Source organism: Mustelus asterias, chromosome 15, assembly GCF_964213995.1.
Source record: "Mustelus asterias chromosome 15, sMusAst1.hap1.1, whole genome shotgun sequence".
In the NCBI taxonomy this organism is placed as follows: Eukaryota; Metazoa; Chordata; class Chondrichthyes; order Carcharhiniformes; family Triakidae; genus Mustelus; species Mustelus asterias.
In genome coordinates, this window is record NC_135815.1 from 93,178,571 (window position 1) to 93,199,012 (window position 20,442).

The window sequence follows — 20,442 nt, forward strand, 5'->3', positions numbered from 1 at the left end:
AGAAGGAGGCCATTCGGCCCATCAAGTCTGCACAAAAACACAATTCCAAATAGCTCTATTTCGTAACCCCTCAAATTTACCCTGCTAATCCCCTGACACTAGGGTCAATTTAGCATGGCCCATCAACCTAACCTGCGCGTGTGGGAGGAGACCGGAGCACCGGGAGGAAACCCACAGAGACACGGGGAGAATGTGCCAACTCCACACTGACAGAGACCCAAAGCCGGAATTGAACCCGGGTCTCTGGCGCTATGAGGCAGAAGTGCTAACCAGTGTGCCGCCCCTGTGCCATCTTGCTGCCCCATGACATATGACATAGTGGAAGAGAGAAATAAGGAGCAACTTTTTATGCAACAAGTCATTGGAATAGGGAATTCTTTGCTGGAAAGATTAGTTAAGGCAGGAGTACTTGCATCCTCTAAATGGATGAATTGGATGAATATTAGAAACAATGGATTTGACACCATCACAGGGCACTGGGATTTGTTTGGTATTGTTCGAGCACAGGCCCGATGAGTCAGCAGTTAAAGTAAAGTTAAAGTTTATTTATTAGTCACAATTAAGGCTTACATTAACACTGCAATCAAGTTACTGTGAAACTCCCGTAGTCGCCACACTCCGACGCCTGTTTGGATCAATGCAACTAACCAGCACGTCTTTCAGAACGTGGGAGGAAATCGGAGCACCCGGAGGAAACCCATGCAGACACGGGAAGAGCGTGCAAACTCCACACAGACAGTGACCCAAGCCGGGAATCGAACCTGTGCCCCTGGCACTGTGAGGCAGCATTGCTAACCACTGTGCTACTGTGCCGCCCCGTCCTCCTGCGTGGCGGTGAGTGTTTGCGGTTTAATGGTTCTATTGCACTGGGAGTCAGTGAAAGGGGTGAGTGGGCCAGCAGGACTGAGCGTTGATCAAGATCGCAAGAGAAACCCTTCCCCCCCCCCCCAATACAGAAAAGCCAATGTAGCACAACCTAACTATTGTTACATCAAGTAGCGGCAACAGATTGCACATCTTACGACAAAAGCTACACCTGAGTAATGTTAGTGCCTAATGACCTGGGAATTAGAAAACTTGACCTCTGAGCTCTTTTGGGTGGCTTAATGTGCAGAAACTGTGCCCTGTGTGACATGAGCCACAGAGATCATGAAAGTGCTTTGTTTCATCTTGTCTCTGCTCGGTTACCTGATCTCGGCCGGGGTGCAGTTGGAGCAAGATAATCCGAAAGAATTCCTCTTCGGATTGCTGTCCCCTGCTGGAGTCGTGTGCAGCTGTGCTGCGGACCTGTGTCTAAAGGTCCGAAGGCACTCACTGCCAAGGATCATACATGACAAATGAGGTTGCAGAAGGTTAAAGGAATCTACAGAACCTTACCCCCGTACAGACCAGTTTGTGACACTACCCACATTGTTCGTGTCATCGATTCAAAAGTCCAAGTGGCACCTTTAATCTTTCTGTCCAATTAACTTCCCTTTGATCCAAAACGAAGCCAGTTGGTTTCATTGTAGAGATGTCAATCAGCTCCCTTTGGCATGGTGGCACGGTGGTTAGCACTGCTGCCTCACAGCGCCAGGAACCCAGGTTCGATTCCCCATCTTTGGGTGCCTGTCTGCACATTCTCCCCGTGGACGAATGAAACTTTGCCTTGGTGCCTCAACTCACTAATTAACACATTCAGACATCCAGTTAAAATCTTCCTGGCTTGCCTTTTCACTTTTGCTCTCTCATGGCCAAGTAATTATTAACCGCAGTGAGTAAATATTTCATTGTGACATCGCCAACATGCTGAACAGTAATGGAGTCAGAAATTCACACAGACAGTCACCCTAGCCGGGAATCGAACCCGGGTCCCTGGCGCTGCGAGGCAGCAGTGCTAACTACTGTGCCACCGTGCCAAAGGGAGCTTGTCCTCAGCCACTTTTAATCAAACCTGTCATCATTTGTTTTTCTCAACACGATGATAATGCCATCCTCTCCCACACCAGCACATTGTTTATACAGTGTGGCAAGAGAATGAGAGGAAGCTCCTTTAATATGCTGGACCCCACCCAGCCCGCCATCTTGCTAACTAGGGACAGACAGAGATCGGTGTCTGGCAAACACAATGTCCAAGCACTGTATTGCATGTGTGTGACTGAACATTACATGAATAGAATCCGACAGTGCAGAAGGAGGCCATTCGGCCCATCGCGTCTGCACCGACCACAATCCCACCCAGGCCCTATTCCCATGCATTTACCGTAGCTAGACCCCCTGACACTGAGGGGAAATTTAGCAAGGCCAATCCACCTAACCCGCACATCTTTGGACCATGGGAGGAAACCTGAACACCCGGAGGAAACCCACGCAGTCACTCCATACAGACAGTGACCCAAGGTGGGAATTGAACCCGGGTCGCTGGTGCTGTGAGGCAGCAGTGCTAACCACTGTGCTCTTATTGGCAGAGTGGTGTCGATCAGAGAGTGTGAATATGTAAAGGTTTTCCCTATTTAAGGAAAATGCAAAAGTGAGTGGCATGGTGGTACGGTGATTAGCACTGCTGCCTCACAGCTCCAGAGAAAGGAGTTCAATTCCTGCCTTGGGTGACTGTCAGTGTTGAATTTCCACATTCTCCCCGTGTCTGCTCCGCTTTCCTCCCACAGTCCAAAGATGTGTAGGTTAGGTGGATTGGCCATGTTAAATTGTCCCTTAGTGTCCCAAGATGTGTAGGTTAGGGAGGGATTAGCAGGGTAAATATGTGGAGTTAGGGGGATAGGGCTTGGTTAAGGTGTTCTGTTGGAGGGTCATTGCAGACTTAATGGGCCGAATGGCCTCTTCTGCACTCTGTTGGATTCTATGAATACTTCCTGGGAAATGTAGGAAAGTTTTCTCGTTTGTAAGTTTCATCTTTGGATGACTGGGGAAGCCTGTGCTTCACAGTATTGAGGGTCATTTCCTGATAATTAAGATGTTAAAGTAAGGATAAACTTCACAGTTAAAATTTAACTGGATACCTTGCATTTCTGAAAGGTTCGATGTTTCAATTTATGCATTTATGAGATGGCAGACAAGAACCATATTTATTGTCCATTCCTACTAGCCCCTGGGATAATGAGGCTGAATTGATTTCTTGAACCACTGCAACCCATGAAGGTACTTCCACAGTGTCGTCAAGCAGGGATCGCTAATGATGACGAAGGAATGGTGATATCTTTCCGAGTCAGGATGGAGTGTGACTTGGAGGGAGAGCTAGCGGGTGGTGGTGCTCCCAAGTGCATACCACCCTTGTTTCTCTAGGTGGTCCGTCCAAGACCGCAAGAAACTACAAAGGGTTGTGAATGTAGCCCAATCCATCACTCAAACCAGCCTCCCTTCCATTGACACTGCCTACACTTCCCGTTGCCTCGGAAAAGCAGCCAGCATAATCAAGCACCCCGGACATTCTCTCTCCCACTTCCATCGGGAAAAAGATACAAAAGTCTGAGGTCACGTACCAACCGACCCAAGAACAGCTTCTTCCCTGCTGCCATCAGACTTTTGAATGGACCTACCTTGCATTAAGTTGATCTTTCTCCACACCCTAACTATGACTGTAACACTACATTCTGCACTGTCTCCTTTCCTTCTCTATGAACGGTATGCTTTGTCTGTATAGCACGCAAGAATCAATACTTTTCACTGCATATTAATCCATGTAACAATAACAAATCAAATCAAATCAAAGTGGTAGAGGTCGTGGGTTTGAGACATGTGGAAGGAGATATGGGCGAGATCATAAATTAGAAACTCTACTTTTGGAAGTTGTGTGGCTTGCATGTACTGTGTATTTGTTTAAATCTAGCTAAAAGCATGTGGATACATGAACTTGTGAATAGAGGCGAAAGGAGGGTGATGAATATCTTGTGGCTTTAATGTAGCTCAAACCTTCAAAGCCTTGAATCCAGCTTTGTTTTATCCATACACGGGGCGAACGTGCAGACTCCGCACAGACAGTGACCCGAGCCGGGAATCGAACCCGGGTTCCTGGCCCAAATTTTTCACGTGTTTTTCCAGTGTGTTTTGCATGTCCATCAGTGGATCTTCTGAAACTTCTCAGTTCCACTCTTTCTTTGGAATTCTTGTCTATTCTTGTGCTTGCAGCCTGACCATCTTCAAACGATCGGCCATGGAGAGGAACGCAGAGATGGGCCACAATCAAACTTCGCCTTTTTAAAATGATTTCCCCTCGATTACTTCAGTAATATCAGTGTAATCCTGACTAAGTCGACCAAGCATAAAAGATCAAAGCATTTCAGACGGAAGTGAACTAAACCACAAACCACTGCTGTCGTTGCTTTCCATGATTTACGACTCAGTTCTGGTTTTGCCTACAAAAGTGGGCACAGGGTATTGTGAGATTCCCTTGATTTAGACAGCTGGTTCTTCAGATTATATAGGCATCGGTGCTATATTACAGAAAGGTCATCCTTTAAAAAAATAATTTACGGAGAATCAGACTAAGGTATGCAAATGAAACCAGTAAATGATTCAGTATAATTTCTAAAGACATTTTCTGTGATTTTAAAATCAGGTTGCTCAAAGCTGGAGACCATCTTATTTGCTAACTATTGGGAACAGACTTATTTTCAGTTATTATAGAATCCCTGCAGTGCACAAGAGGCCATTTGGCCCATCGAGTCTGCACCACCTCTTTGGCAGAATATCTTACCCAGGTTCTCTCCCCCGCCCTATCCGTGCAACCCCACACATTTCTCATCCTACACATCCTGGGACAATCTGGGGCAATTTAGCATAGCCCATCCACCTAAGCTGCACATTTTTAGATTGTGGGAAGAAACCCACACTGACACAGGGGGAACGTGCGGACTCCAAACAGACAGTCACCCAAGGCCAGAATTGAACCCCGGTGCCTGGAACTGTGAGGCAGCAGTGCTAACCACCACGCCACCATTCTACCAGATTGTCACTGCATCGTGATACGCTTTTTAACGCGGACAAAAATGATTCTATTACACTGCCCAACTGGTTCAATGAAGGAAAAAATGAAGCATTGACAAAGGGTCATCTGGACTCGAAACGTCAGCTCTTTTCTCTCTTTACTGATGCTGCCAGATTTGCTGAGATTCTCCAGCATTTTCTCTTTTGGTTCAATGAAGATTTTGGGCAGGATTCTCCGATCTCGTTCGCCCTGCTCCCTTTGCCAGTGAGAATGGAGAATTTGGCGCTTTGCCAAAACTCCATTCCCTGCAGCGGCACTGGAGAATCCCAACCGCCGGCGAGGCCAGAGGTTTCCGGTGTTTAAGTTTGTGATTTGAAAACTAATTTTAACGGAAACTGCGAGGTCGATCCATGTGGATGGCATCATGGAATGAACTAGAGGACCAACTGCTCCATGCAACATTGCCTCAACTTCATGAGCCATCAAATCAGAGGTCAGGTAACTGGCTCTTCCGTCGTTTGCCTGCAAGTTCATGCCTGCACCTTTGGCCTCCTTTCTCTTAATTTCTGCAAGTTCTCTTTGAGCCACTGCCCCCTCAACCTTGGCCTTCAATCACCCATGATCTTATTGAATGGGAGTGCAGGCTTGAGGGTCCCAGGTTCCGAAAAGGGTCTGAAATGCTTACATTTATACAGTGCTTTCCATGACCATCGGACATGTGCGGTACGGTGGCACAGTGGTTGGCACTGCTGCCCACACGGCGCCAGGGACCCGGGTTCGATTCCCAGTTTGGGTCACTGTTTGTACGGAGTCTGCACGTTCTCCCCGTGTCTGCATGGGTTTCCTCCGGGTGCTCCGGTTTCCTCCCAGAGTCTGAAAGACGTGCTGGTTAGGTGAATTGGCCGTGCTAAATTCTCCCTCAGTGTACCCGAACAGGCGCCAGAGTGTGGCAACTGGGGGGTTTTCACTGTAACTTCATTGCAGTGTTAATGTAAGCTTACTTGTGATACTAATAAATAAGTTTTAAACATCTCAAAGTTTTACAGCCAGTGAGGTACCTTTTGCTAATGTTAGGCTTCACCTTCAGTATGAAACCAGAAAAATTGAAAAAGTTTATTTATTAGTCACAAGTAGACTTACATTTACACTGCAATGAAGTTACTGTGAAAATCCCATAGTCGCTATACTTCAGCGCCTGTTCGGGTACACTGAGGGAGAATTTAGCACCCACGTCTTTTGGACTGTGGGAGGAAACAGGCCCTATCCCTGTAACCCCATATGTTTATCCTGCTGATCCCCCTGACCATAAGGGGCAATTTAACATGGCCAATCCACCTATCCCGCACATCTTTGGAGTGTGGGAGGAAACCGGAGCACCCGGAGGAAACCCACGCGGACACGGGGCTAGAACGTGCAGACTCCGGGCAGACAGTGACCCAAGCTGGGAATTGAATCCGGGTCCCTGGCGCTGTGAGGCAGCAGTGCTAACCACTGTGCCACCCACAAGTGAAAATCCACAAACCTAACAAAACAAAATAGCACAATTTGTTAGAATGTGGAATTACAGGCTGTGGGATTCAATAAGAGCGTGCATATAAACTTCAGCCTATTCATTCATGTGCAGTAGTCAATTATTAATACAAATTAACACATGTAATGTGAGATGATATCAATGTTTAATAAAATATTTGGTTATGCCGGAAGACTGGTGTATAGTTCACCACCAAATTTGCTCAACCGCTTCAAGCCATCTATCATATAAGCATGTCTGCCGCCATCCCTTATCCTGTACATAAAACCATTCTCCTTTGTTCTGTTATTCATCTATCAGGCATCAAAGCAATAGAAATGAACTAGGTAAGAGCCTGACTTGTTGATGCCTGCTCTCCAACAGTCTGGTAATTCTTCCTTCGGGAACCACAAGGTAACTGCCCATACGGTCGAATTAATTTAAGTCGACAAAGAACTCTGGAATATCTTAGTTTCTGAGAAACAGCTCTGGCCTCGTGGCTCTTCAGAATCTCCCTCGTGTCTCTGTTACGGTGGCACAGGCGGCACAGTGGTTAGCACCGCTGCCTCACAGCGCCAGGGACCCGGGTTCAATTCCAGCCTCAGGTCACTCCCTGTGCAGAGTCTGTACGTTCTTAGATTCTTCTTGCCTACATTACAGAAGTAGGCCATTTGGCCCATCGACTCTGCACCGACAACAATCCCACCCAGGCCCTATCCTCGTAACCCCACGTATTTACCTCGCTAATCCCCCTGACACTAAAGGGCAATTTAGCATGGCCAATCAACCTAACCTGCACATATTTGGAGCATGGGAGGAAACCGGAGCACCCGGAAGAAACCCACGCAGATAAGGGGAGAATGTACAAACTCCACACAGACAGTCATCCAAGGCCGGAATTGAACCCGGGTCCCTGGCGCTGTGAGGCAGCAGTGCTAACCACTGTGCCACCCTGATGCCCTCATGTTCTCTCCATGTCTGCGTGAGTTTCCTCCGGCTGCTCCCTCAGTGTACCTGAACAGGCGCCGGAGTGTGGCGACTACTGGATTTTCACAGTAACTTCTTTGTAGTGTTAATGTAAGCATGCTTGCGACTAATAATAAATAAACTTTACCAGGACAGGACATCTTACTCAAAATGTGGGCTGACCAGATACTGTATAGTATGAACAGCAGTCCCTCTTGGTTGAATGGTTCATTGCTCCTGCAATAGTTGGATCTGTTGAGTGTCCAATTTATTTTTATTCATTCATGGGACACGGGCATCGCTGGCTGGCTTGCATTTATTGCCCATCCCTAGTTGCCCGAGGGCAGTTGAGAGTCAACCACATTGCTGTGGCTCTGGAGTCACATGTAGGCCAGACCAGGTAAGGACAGTAGATTTCCTCCTTTAAAGAATATTAGTGAACAAGATGGGTTTTTCAAAAAATCAACAATGGCTTCATGGTCATCAGTAGATTCTTAATTCCAAATCTTTTTTATTGAGCTCAAATTCCACCACCTGCTGTGGCGGGATTCGAACCCAGGTCCCCAGAACATTAGCTGAGTTTCTGGATTAATAAACTAGCGATAATACCACTAGGCCATTGCCTCCCTTTGTGTTGAATTTACTAAAGCTCCTGGGTCACTTTAAAGAGCATCTTTAGGTCTTTCAACACCATTCATAGACTGCATGCACTGTTCATTTTACATCTTATTTTCCACACTTTATACATATTTATATAACATCTTGTCTGCCGATGCCCTATAGACTTACTCATTTTATCCACATTTCCTTTAATTTCTGAGCTGCTTTGAATCCACTACTCCTCCTAGTTTAGTATTATAAGCATACTGGATCAATTTACAATGGGTTTCTGATTCCGATAGAAGTAGTTTCGGCATGGTGGCACAGTGATTAACACTGCTGCCTCACAGCGCCAGGACCTAGGTTTGATTCCCTGCTTGGGTCACTGTCTGTGTGGAGTTTGCATGTTCTCCCCGTGTCTGTGTGGGTTTCCTCCGGGTGCTCCGGTTTCCTCCCACAGTCTGAAAAACGTGCTGGTTAGGTGCATCATCCGTGCTAAATTCTCCCTCAATGTACTCGAACAGGCGCCGGAGTGTGGTGACTAGAGGATTTTCACAGTAACTTCATTGCAGTGTTAATGTAAGCCTACTTGTGGTACTAATAAACTTTTAACTTTTAGTTTTGATGCAGTAGTCAAACTCCAGCTTCCCGGGTACCTCTCTCAGTGCATGGACCCTTCCAGATAGCTTCAATACTCCCCTGTTTGGGCTGAGCCTGATAATACTAAGCCATTGAGGGACTACATCTGCTGTGAACAGGGTAGACTATAAGATATAGGAGCAGAATTAGACCATTCGGCCCATCGAGTCTGCTCTGCCATGGCTGATATGTTTCTCAACCCCATTCTCCCTCATAACCTTTGATCCTGATGCGCGACAATCAAGCACGAGGTACAAGGCTTCAGCTATTGAAGGCTTTTATTAGCAAACAATGGAACTAACTAACACGAGTACACCAATTCAGACTGGAGGGGTCCCGCCTGAGCAGAGGGTCTTATACCTCTCCCCAGGAGGCGGGGCCCGACCGGGATGTGCCATAACAACATCTACCACAGGTAAACACCCTAACCCAACAACATTATAACAACCCCCACAGTGGCAACACCCTAACCCAACAGTAACATTGGAATAACCCCACAGTGGTAACCAACGATGGTTCACCACAGATCCCCTTACCAATCAAGAGCCTATCTATCTCTGTCTTAAATACACTCAATGACCTGACCTCCACAGCCTTCTGTGGCAAAGAGTTCCACAGATTCACCACCCTCTGCCTGAAGAAATCCCTCCTCATCTTGGTTCTAAAGTGGCACAGTGGTTAGCACTGCTGCCTCACAGCGCCAAGGACCTGGGTCGATTCCCGGCTTGGGTCACTATCTGTGTGGAATTTGCACATTCTCTCCGTGTCTGCTTGCATTTCCTCCGGGTGCTCCGGTTTCCTCCCACAGTCTGAAAGGCGTGCTGGTTAGGTGCATTGGCCGTGCTAAATTCTCCCTCAGTGTACCCGAACAGGCGCCGGAGTGTGGCGACTAGGGGAATTTCACAGTAACTTCAGTGTTAATGCAAGCCTTACTTGTGGCTAATAAATAAACTTTACTTTTTAAAGTGTTTTAGTTGCAGGTTGATTGCTGGAATCCAGATTTGTCTGTAATCACGAGGTCTTTGTCTCTATTTTCTGGGTGCCACAGCTGACTAACAAAAACTATGATGCCAAGCTCGGGGTCAGTGGGGAAAAAGACTGTAAAGTCCTTTACAGCGATCCCAACCATCCACGTACTCCATCCCTGCCGGAGGGATTGGGTTAAAATTGCCATTTACCTCATTGTTCTGTATTTAAGCTGACATCTTTTGCAAACCTTACGGCACCTGTTGATTTTTCAGTTCTTGAGCTTTCTGTATACTTTTCATGTTCTGATTCAGCCGATATATTGGCTGTAAAATTGACACTTGAGTAATGCCAAGCTGAATAGTTTCGAGGATTCTTTCCATTATTCTGGCTCCAGGCAAATATCCAACAATACAACGCTATGTCTGTCGATTAACTCCTTGATGCCTGCACTGTTACATTGCATTTCCTTAAAGGTGAAAATGTTTCAAATTGATCACAAAGTGGCCATTCATTTGCATGTTTTGCTGATCTCTGGGCATGGTTACAGAGAAGACCAAAAGAAGCTATAGGAATAAGAATATAAAGGTAAGGAAGTATAGTTGCAATGATACAAGGCATTGGTGAGGCTGCCACTGGAATATTGTGCACAGTTTTGGTCTCCTTATTTGAGGAAAGATGTAGTGACATTGGAGGCTGTTCAGAGGAGGTTTGCTAAATTGGTTCCAGAGATGGGGGGTTTGTCGTATGAAGAGAGATTGAACAGTTTAGGCTGGTACTCTCTGGGATTTAGAAGAATGAGGGGGGAATCAAATTGACATAGACATAGAATCCCTACAGCACAGAAAGAGGTCATTCGGCCCATCGAGTCTGCACCGACCACAATCCCACCCAGGCCCTACCCCCACATATTTTACCCACTAATCCCTCTAACCTACGCATCTCAGGACACTAAGGGCAATTTTAGCATGGCCAATCAACCTAACCCGCACATCTTTGGACAGTGGGAAGAAACCGGAGCACCCGGAGGAAACCCACGCAGACAACGTGCAAACTCCACACAGACAGTGACCCAAGCCAGGAATCGAACCCAGGTCCCTGGAGCTGTGAGAAGCAGCAGTGCTAACCACTGTGCTACCGTGCCGCCCAAGATGATAAAAGGTTTGGATAAAGTAGACGTGGAACGGATGCTTCCTCTTGTGGGACATTCTAGGACAAGAGGCCTTAGGATAAGGGGCAGCAAATTTAAAACAGCGTTCAGGAGAAACTTCTTCTCCCAAAGGGTTGTGAATCTTTGGAATTCGCTGTCCCAAAGTACGGTGGATGCTGGGACAGTGAGTAAGTTTAAGGAGGAGTTAGACAGATTTTTAATTGGGAATGGGTTGAAGGGTTATGGGGAGAAGGCAGGAAAATGGGGATGAGGAGCATATCAACCTCGATCGAATGGTGGAGCGGACTCGATGGGCCGAATGGCCTAATCTGCTCCTATATCTTATGAATTTATGACTCCGCAGAAATTCAGACAGGAGGTACCAGTTACTACAAGAACCCCCGACTCTGTTGTCATTTAATTTTATGATCTCATGTCCAAGCTTTGAATTAAATTGCTCCGACTAAAATTGCGCTGATGGCAAAATTTCCTAGCGTTTCCAATTGGAGTTTCTGGCGTGGGTAATGTTGGTGCTGAAGATGCAGATGGTACTGGTGGTAGGATCAGGTTTTGCCTGGTACAAAATGAAAACATTTATGCGTTTCCGTGGAGAGAAGGGAACAATGAAGCTTGGAGATTACTGCTTCACCTGTACACTCTTCATGTTTCATGGATAACGCACAATTATTTATTGACCAACTACACCGCAGGGGTGGCTAGAATTTCTTTCCAGCCGGGCCCACTGTCGGAAGATTGTCAAGTCAGCGCATCATGTCTGCTACCCTGAGCCACGTCCATTTCCGCGGACTGGGCCAAAGTCGAGTTTTAAGACCATAAGACCATGAGACATAGGAGAGGAATTGGCCCACTCGGCCCATCGAGTCTGCTCCGCCATTCAATCATGGCTGATATTTTTCTCATCCCCATTCTCCTGCCTTTTCCCCATAACCCCTGATCCCCTTATTAATCAAGAACCTATCTATCTCTGTCTTAAAGACACTCAATGACCCGGCCTCCACAGCCTTCTGCGGCAAAGAGTTCCACAGATTCACCACTCTCCGGCTGAAGAAATTCCTCCTCATCTCTGTTTTAAAGGATCGTCCCTTTAGCCTGAGTTTGAGCCCTCTGGTTTTAGTTTTTCCTACCAGTGGAAACATCCTCTCCACGTCCACTCTATCCAGGCCTCGCAGTATCCTGTAAGTTTCAATAGGATCCCCCTCATCCTTCTAAACTCCAGTGAGTACAGACCCAGAATCCTCAATGTTCCTCATATGACAAGCTCTTCATTCCAGGGATCATTCTTGTGAACCTCCTTTGGACCCTTTCCAAGGCCAACACATCCTTCCTTAGATTTGGGGTCCAAAACTGCTCACAATACTCCAAAGGGGTCTAACCAGAGGCTTATACGGCCTCAGAAGTACATCCCTGCTCTTGTATTCTAGCCCTCTCGACATGAATGCTAGCATTGCATTTGCCTTCCTAACTGCTGACTGAACCTGCACGTTAACCTTAAGAGAATGTTGAACAATGACTCCCAAGTCCCTTTGTGTTTCTGATTTCTTAAGCATTTTCCCATTTATAGGCCCTTTCATTCCTGGAGAGGCTTCTCCAGGTCATCCAGCATCAGCCACCTCACACTGACAGGTGAAGGATGTTCTTTTGGTCAAACACCAAGGAACAAAGGACAATACAGCACAAGAACAGGCCCTTCAGGCCACCAACCCTGTGCTGATACGTGGTTCCTATCCCTCTTCACCTCCTGTTCATATGTCTATCAAGATACTTCGTAGAAGTTGCTAACGTGCCTGCTTCCATCTCCTCCACTGGCAGTGCGTTCCAGCCACTCACCACCCTCTGTGTGAAAAACTTCCCCAGGAAGTTTCGGGAATGTCCCCCCGAAACTTACCCTCTCTCACCTTAAACCTGAGCCCTTTTGTGGTTGACCTTTCCAATCTGGGAAAAAGGCCTCTGACCGTCCACCTTATCTATGCCTCTCATAATTCTGTAGGCTTCTATCAGGTCGCCCCTCAGCCTCCATCTTTCCAGTGAAAACAATCCGAGTTTATCCAACCACTCCTCATAACTAAAACCCTCCAGATCGGGCAACATCTTGGTAAACCTTCAATACACCCTCTACAAAGCATCCAGGTCCTTCTCATTTTCAGCTTCCGTGGGACAACATTCCAGTGTAATAAGTCCTCGGAGGCAGAAGTCCCTTCACCAAAATCCCTTTATTTACAAGTCTGACAACAACATACAGAGTGCTTTCAGTCAGCAGTCTACACTAGGTGTCCCAGAGGAACTGACACGCCTGGTTAAGTACAAAGCAAGAGGCTCCCTGATTGGTCATTAATTTGGTCCTTAATTAGGGATATTCTAACAGACCCACCTCAATTGCCTGATTAAAGTTATTACATCCAGCAAGACTCTTGAGGGAAAAAAAACTCTGGATATACTTCAAGGGTTGATTTTAAAAATATGCATTTTATTCCAGGCCTTTGAGGGTAACATTTATCATTATCTTGGTGCTATAATGCGCTGGGAATGCTTTTACGCTTGCCTCAATTTATTGATAGCTTTACTGGCTTGAGGTCACACAACAAAGAAAAGATTCTTGAATCAACCGAGCGGGAACTACTCTCGTAATAATAATTTCACCTGCCTTGCAGTACTCGATTGTTCACTTTTGTTGTAAATAAGATATTCTGTTTGTTCTGGGCCAGGGAAACAGGAAAACGCATTAAATCGGATAATGCATCACTTGAACATGGTGAAAATATGGTTGACTAATTGAACATTTTGTTTAAATATCATCGGGCACCTCCGACCTCACACGTGGCTGGGATTCTCCAGTGCCGCTGCATTGAATGGAGATTTAGTCTCAATGACCCTTCAACTCGAAATGTTGGCTCGATGCTCTCTCCACAAATGCTGTCAGACCTGCTGAGATTTTCCAGCATTTTCTCTTTGTGTTTGAGATTCCAGCAATCCACACTATTTTGCTTTTATTTCAGAAGTATTTAGCTGTGCACTTCCGATGCCAAGGTATACAAGGCCAAGTGCTGGAAAACGGGATTAGAATAATTTTGACCGGTGCAGTCATGATGGGCTGAAGGGTCTTTTTTCTACCGTATAACACAGGAAATTTAAAAAAGTTTAAAGTTTACTTATTAGTGTCACAGGTAGGCTTACATTCACACTGCAATGAAGTTACTGTGAAAACCCCCTAGTCGCCACACTCTGGCACCTGTTCGGGAACACTAAGGGGCAATTTAGCATGGCCAATGCACCTAACCAGCACATCTGGTTTTGGGCGGCACGGTAGTACAGTGGTTAGCATTGTTGCTTCACAGCTCCGGGGACCTGGGTTTGATTCCCGGCTTGGGTCACTGTCTATGTGGAGTTTGCACATTCTCCTTGTGTTTGCGTGGGTTTCCTCTGGGTTCTCCGGTTTCCTCCCACAGTCCAAAGATGTGCGTGATAGGTTGATTGGCTCTGCTAAAAATTGCCCCTTAGAGTCCTAAGATGCGTAGGTTAGAGGGATTAGCGGGTAAAATATGTAGGGATATGGGGGTAGGGCCTGGGTGGGATTGTGATCGGTGCAGACCCGATGGGCCAAATGGCCTCTTTCTGCACTGTAGGGATTCTATGATCTTTGGACTGTGGGAGGAAACCGGAGCATCCGGTGGAAACCCATGCAGACATGGGGGGAATGTGCAAACACCACACAGACAGTGACCCGAGGCCGGAATCGAACCTGGGTCCATAGCGCTGTGAGGCAGCAGTGCTAACCACTGTGCCGCCCCATCTAGTTCAATGGAAGAGCTATTCTTGTAAGGTTACCATTTCCTCTTTTATTATACGTATTTGTTTACTTGGCCCGCTGATTGGTTTTCAGCAGATTCGATTTTTGGTTGAGTATATCCAACATTTTGATTTTCACCTTCATTTCAAACCTTAGCAACTTTCAATTGAGTTTTGTGCTTCACCAGCGCTATTGGTTCCTATTGTGTGGCTCCTGCCCGAACCAGTGACCAAACCAACTGGAATTATTGAGTCACAAAAACCTACAGCATAGTAGGTGGCTGTTTTGTCTGTTTTGTCTGTGTTGGCACTTGGAAAGAGCAGCCTCGCAGCCAGCACTTTTTATCCCTAACATTGTGATGCGTGATATAACTCACAAGGCTAGAGATGCTCGAGGAAATAAAGGCTTTTATTTATTATTACAATAGAGCTACCATATATAGTACACAATCCCAGACTGAAGGGTCCCAGACAGAGCAGTGACCTTTATACCTCTCCCAGGAGGCGGAGCCTGACTGGGATGTACCATAATAACTATATTACAGGTAGAACAGCCCAACCCTAACCCCAACAGTAACATGTAGAACAGCCCAACCCTAACCCCAACAGTAACATATATACAGACTCATAGTACTGCCCAGACCCTGGCTCAGTACTACCTGGTGGGAACCAACGATGGTTCACCACACATTGTAAGTTCCTCATTCTCAAATATTGGGGCAGCACGGTGGCACAGTGGTTAGCATTGCTGCCTCACTGCACCAGGGACTCAGGTTCGATTCCGGCTTTGGGTGACTGTCTGTGTGGAGTTTGCGCATTCTCCCCGTCTCTTTGTGGGTTCTTCCGGGTGCTCCGATTTCCTCCCACAATCCAAAGATGTGCAGGTTAGGTGGATACCGTCTTGAGCATTCGCCAACGGTTCAAAGTCCATGAGCTCTGGTTGTTGATGTCTATCTGCTTGAGAGTTATAACCTTAGCTGACTTTCCCAGGCGCTGGGAATCCCCCATCTCTATTAAACTTCATTTAGGGCACATTTGGAATATTGTGCGCAGTTCTGACACAAGTACCTTCCACCAGAAGGATGTTGATGATTTGGAGTGAGTGCAAAGAAGCTTTACCCGGATGTTGCCTGGTTTGGAGAGTTTTAGGTAAGAGGAGGGGTTGGATAAACTTGGATTGTTCCCACTTGAAAGGCAGAGGCTGAGGGACGACCTGATAGAGGTCGACAAAATTATGAGAGGCTTGGACAGGATGGATAATCAGAGGCTTTTTCCCAGGGTGGAAGGGTCGGCTAGAAGAGGGCACAGGTTCAAGGTGAGAGGGGGTAAGTTTAGGGGAAATGTGCGTGGAAAGTTTTTCACACAGAAGTTGCTCGGTTCCTGGTGTTGTCCGGGATATTTCTAATATCCTGCGGACTCACTCAACCAGCACTGTGTATAATGGATTTTACTCAAACACCTCTGCATATATCAGACTAAAGGACTACGCACACGAACCAATAGTAAATGACCAAGTCGCAACTTTATTCCAAACAATAAAAGACTTAAGTTTTACAACTGAAACAATTCTCACTGGTCTGGAGGCGAGCTGCTCTTGTCGCTGCCGTGTCCTTCCTGGGGGAAGCTGGAGAGGTGGGATCTCTCGAACACTGCTGGCATAGGTTTCTTATACCTGTCTGGTGACCTTCTGGAATCTTCCGAGGATTTGGTCTATCAGTGCTTAGGTCTGATGTATTTCACATCATTGTTGATGGGTTTCAATGGGTGTTAATGAGTTTCAATGGTGGGTCCTTTGTTTGGGTGCGAGATGTCTACTTTCAGCTTCTAATATGCATCGAATCTTCTGTTTCACTGATGTGTGTCTGTCCCGTGTATATAGTCATGATGTGGAGATGCCAGCATTGGACTGGGGTGGGCACAGTAGAAGTCTCACAACACCAGGTTAAAGTCCAACAGTTTATTTGGAATCACAAGCTTTTGGAGCGCTGCTCCTACAAGGGGGCTATTACAAGGGGGCATAACTATAGGGTTCGTGGTGGGAGATATAGGAAGGATATCAGAGGTAGGTTCTTTACACAGAGAGTGGTTGGGGTGTGGAATGGACAGCCTGCAGTGATAGTGGAGTCAGAAACTTTAGGAACATTTAAGCGGTTATTGGATAGGCACATGGAGCACACCAGGATGATAGGGAGTGGGATAGCTTGATCTTGGTTTCAGATAAAGCTCGGCACAACATCGTGGGCCGAAGGGCCTGTTCTGTGCTGTACTGTTCTATGTTCCTTCATCCTCCACTCACCTGAGGAAGGAGCAGAGCTCCGAAAGCTCGTGATTCCAGATAAACCTGTTGGATTTTAACCTGGTGTTGTGAGATTCCCTATTATGCTCGTGTAGCTAATGTGATTTGTTTCTCAGGAGATGTATAACTGTCCTTTTACACATGCTAATGTATCCTGGTACATCTTTGGTTTTCAATTGTCTGAGCGCGAACCTTGCAAAGGGCCTGTCTCCAGGCAGACTGGAGTACTCCCAGCATACCTTGCTTTTAGGCCAATTTCTATGCCAGTTTTATGTCTCCTTGCTGCGCTTGCATTTCTGGCCTGATATTTGTCCGCAGTTGGTTTGCTTTCAATGGTTGTATTTTATTCAAGCAGTCACAGAGGAACACACTGCCTGTGAGGGTGGTGGAAGCAGACACATTAGTGTATCTTGATAAACACATGAACAGGAGGCAAACAAAGAGATAGAAACAGTGTATGGGCGCAGGCTTAGTGGGCCGAAGGGCCTGTTCTTGTGCTGTATCATTCTTATCTTTCACAGCGTACCCTCTGATTTCAGCTTCTCTGCCGTTTGGCCATTCACACCTTCTATTCTCTCAACGGGCTGCCATTAGCAACCTTTCCCCTTGTTTTTGTGGCTATGACTCATCTTTCATTCCCTCACTCTACAGTATAAATATCTCCCACTTTCTATGCCTTCTAGCTTTGACAAAGGGTCGTCTTGCCTCGAAACGTCAGCTCTTTTCTCTCCTTACAGATGCTGCCAGACCTGCTGAGATTTTCCAGCATTCTGTCTTTTGGTATCGTTCTTTGTTCTCTTTGGCTGGCTTAGTTTGCACTTACCACTGGCAATGGGAGACCTAACCGTCAGGATGAAACAATAACAATAATGAAACAAAAGCCAACAGAACAGAAGTTGTAGTCCAGCGCTTACATTTGGATCATTGCTAATGATAATTGAACCCAGATGTGCTATCATTCACTGTGGAAACAAATGGTTTAAAAGGAAAGTGATAATATGGAGAACAAAGAATATTCATTCCGTTCTCCTTTATTTGATCCTTATTTGAAGAGATAAGTAAGCGATGAGCGGCAATGGAAGTGTATGAAGGTGAGAAGCCCTTATGCCTCCACACGCAAACCAATTTAAGGAAAGGGATGGAGGGATATTCAAGCAGGTATTATCTTACAGAGCACTTTGTACCCAGACTCTCTCCTTTCTTTAACTAGGTGTAAAAAGCAAGACCACCCACTTTGAACAGCCATCTCATTTTCCACGCCACTGCCGCAGATTTAATTCGACAGATGTCGGATAAAAGTGACTGTGAAAGTAAATGAAAAGAAAAAGGTTCTGTTTGCTCGGCTGTCAACCTCAGCTTTCTCTGCAGATGCTGTAAATGGTGGAAATGGACGTTAATGCTTTATGATAGCTTTTAGTCTAATTGAGCCGCGTGTAGGTACCAACCGGCCGCGAGTCTTCAGGGGTTAGCTTAATGCCTGTTGTAGACTTTGGCGGAGGTTAGCTGACCTTTCTTATCACAAGTTGTCCTATACTTTGGACCGGGATCACAGTAAGTGTTGTTTTTTCGAACCCTTTATAAAATGACTAATGAAAGAAAGCTTTTTTGGTTATAAGGGCGAATTCTCCGGCCGCGCTGGTCTAAAAGCCGGAAATTCCCGCCCGACTGTCAATGGCGTTTCACATTCTCCGTAACCCGCCCGCTAAAATTCCATTGGAGAATTCCGGCCTGTGTCTTTCAACTTGAAAATATTAGCTGGGTGGAATAAATTGACCTGTTGTTGCTGGGAGTCCCAGTTTGCTCTCATCCATGTTTTCTTAGGCAAAAAAAACTATAATAATACCAACATTGGGAAAGAATGCACAACATTGTTGAATTTTACCAAACATTTACTGACAGGGATCATAAGGTCATAAGAAAAGGATCAGAATTAGGCCATTAGGCCCATCGAGTCTGCTCCACCATTCTATCATGGCTGATAAGTTTCTCAACCTCATTTTCCTGCCTTTTCCCCGTAACCTTTGATCCCCTTACCAATCAAGAACTTACCTATCTCTGTCTTAAAGACACTCAATGACCTGGCCTCCACAGCCATCTTTGGCAATGAATTCCACAGATTCACCACTCTTTGGCTGAAGAAATTCCTCCTCATCTCGGTTCTAAAGGGTCGTCCCTTTATTCTGAGGCTGTGCCCTCGGATCCCAATCTCTCCGACTAATGGAAACATCTTCCCCACGTCCACTCTATCCAGGCCTTTCAGTATTCTGTAAGTTTCGAAGAGATACCCCCATCCGTCTAAATTCCATCAAGTACAGTCAGCAGTTGGTTCCTTTACAATTCACACGCACTATTGACATTTTGGAAACACTTGAAGTGAAGTAAGGAGATGATTGATATTAATATGAATAGAGTTAAACTTGCCTGGTGGTGTTTTATAATTGCATTAAGCATACAGGATCCATATCACTATTAAAATCTGGAACTCAGTTTTGTGTAGTAACATGGAATAGATTTAATCCAGCGCATGTAACCACATCTGCATCCCATAGGAATATCCTAAACTATGTTTTTGAAGTCCTCCTTGCTTTGGGAACTTAGGGAAATGAATATATCTTCCTGTATTCAGAGCTAGAGAAAGGGAGAAATGTGACAGATCTTAGACTTGTTGTCAATCTACAGCATCACCTTTCTCCCTCCCTTTAGTTCTGAAGGAGAGTCATGTGGACTTGAAATGTTAACTCTGTTTCGCTCTTCACAGATGCTGCCAGACCTGTTGAGTCTTTCCAGCATTTTCTGTTTATTTTTCAGCCTTCCCAATGATGCTTAGTTCAGGATCACTCAACTTCAGACATCATTTCAGTCTTGATTTCAACATGAACCAAAGTGTTGAGCTCCACACTTGGAGGGGGCACAGAAAAGGTTTACCAGGATGTTGCCTGGTATGGAGGGTATTAGCTATGAGGAGAGGTTGAATGAACCGGGATTGTTCTCCCTGGAAAGACAGAGGCTGAGGGGTGACCTGATAAAAGTTTATAAAATTATGAGGGGTATGGATAGGGTGAACAGTTGGAAGCTTTTTCCCAGGGCAGAAATGATAATTACAAGGGGAACATGTTCAAGGTAAGGAGGGAAAGGTTCAGTGGAGATGCGTGGGGAAAGTTTTTTACACAGAAGGTGATGGAGGCCTGGAATGCACTGCCAAGGTTGAGGCAGACACGTTAAGACTTACCTGGATTGACAACAAGAGCTGGCCAACATTCAGGCTTGGGCTGTTAAGTGATAAGTAACATTCATGCCACACAGGTGCCAGGCAATGACCTTCTCCAACAGAAGAAAGTCAAATCATCTCCCCTTGACATCCAACAGCACGAATATCACCGAATCCCAGCCATCAACGTCCTGGGGTTACAATTGGCAAAAACGTAACTGGACCAGCCAAGAGAAAGTCTGAGGCTGAGAATTACACTCAACTTCCTGACTCTCTACCTGTCCACCATCTATTAAGTACATGTCAGGAGAGTGTGATGAAATATTCCCCACTTGACTAGAAGAGTGAAGCTCCAACAACACTGAAGAAGCTTGAAGGCATT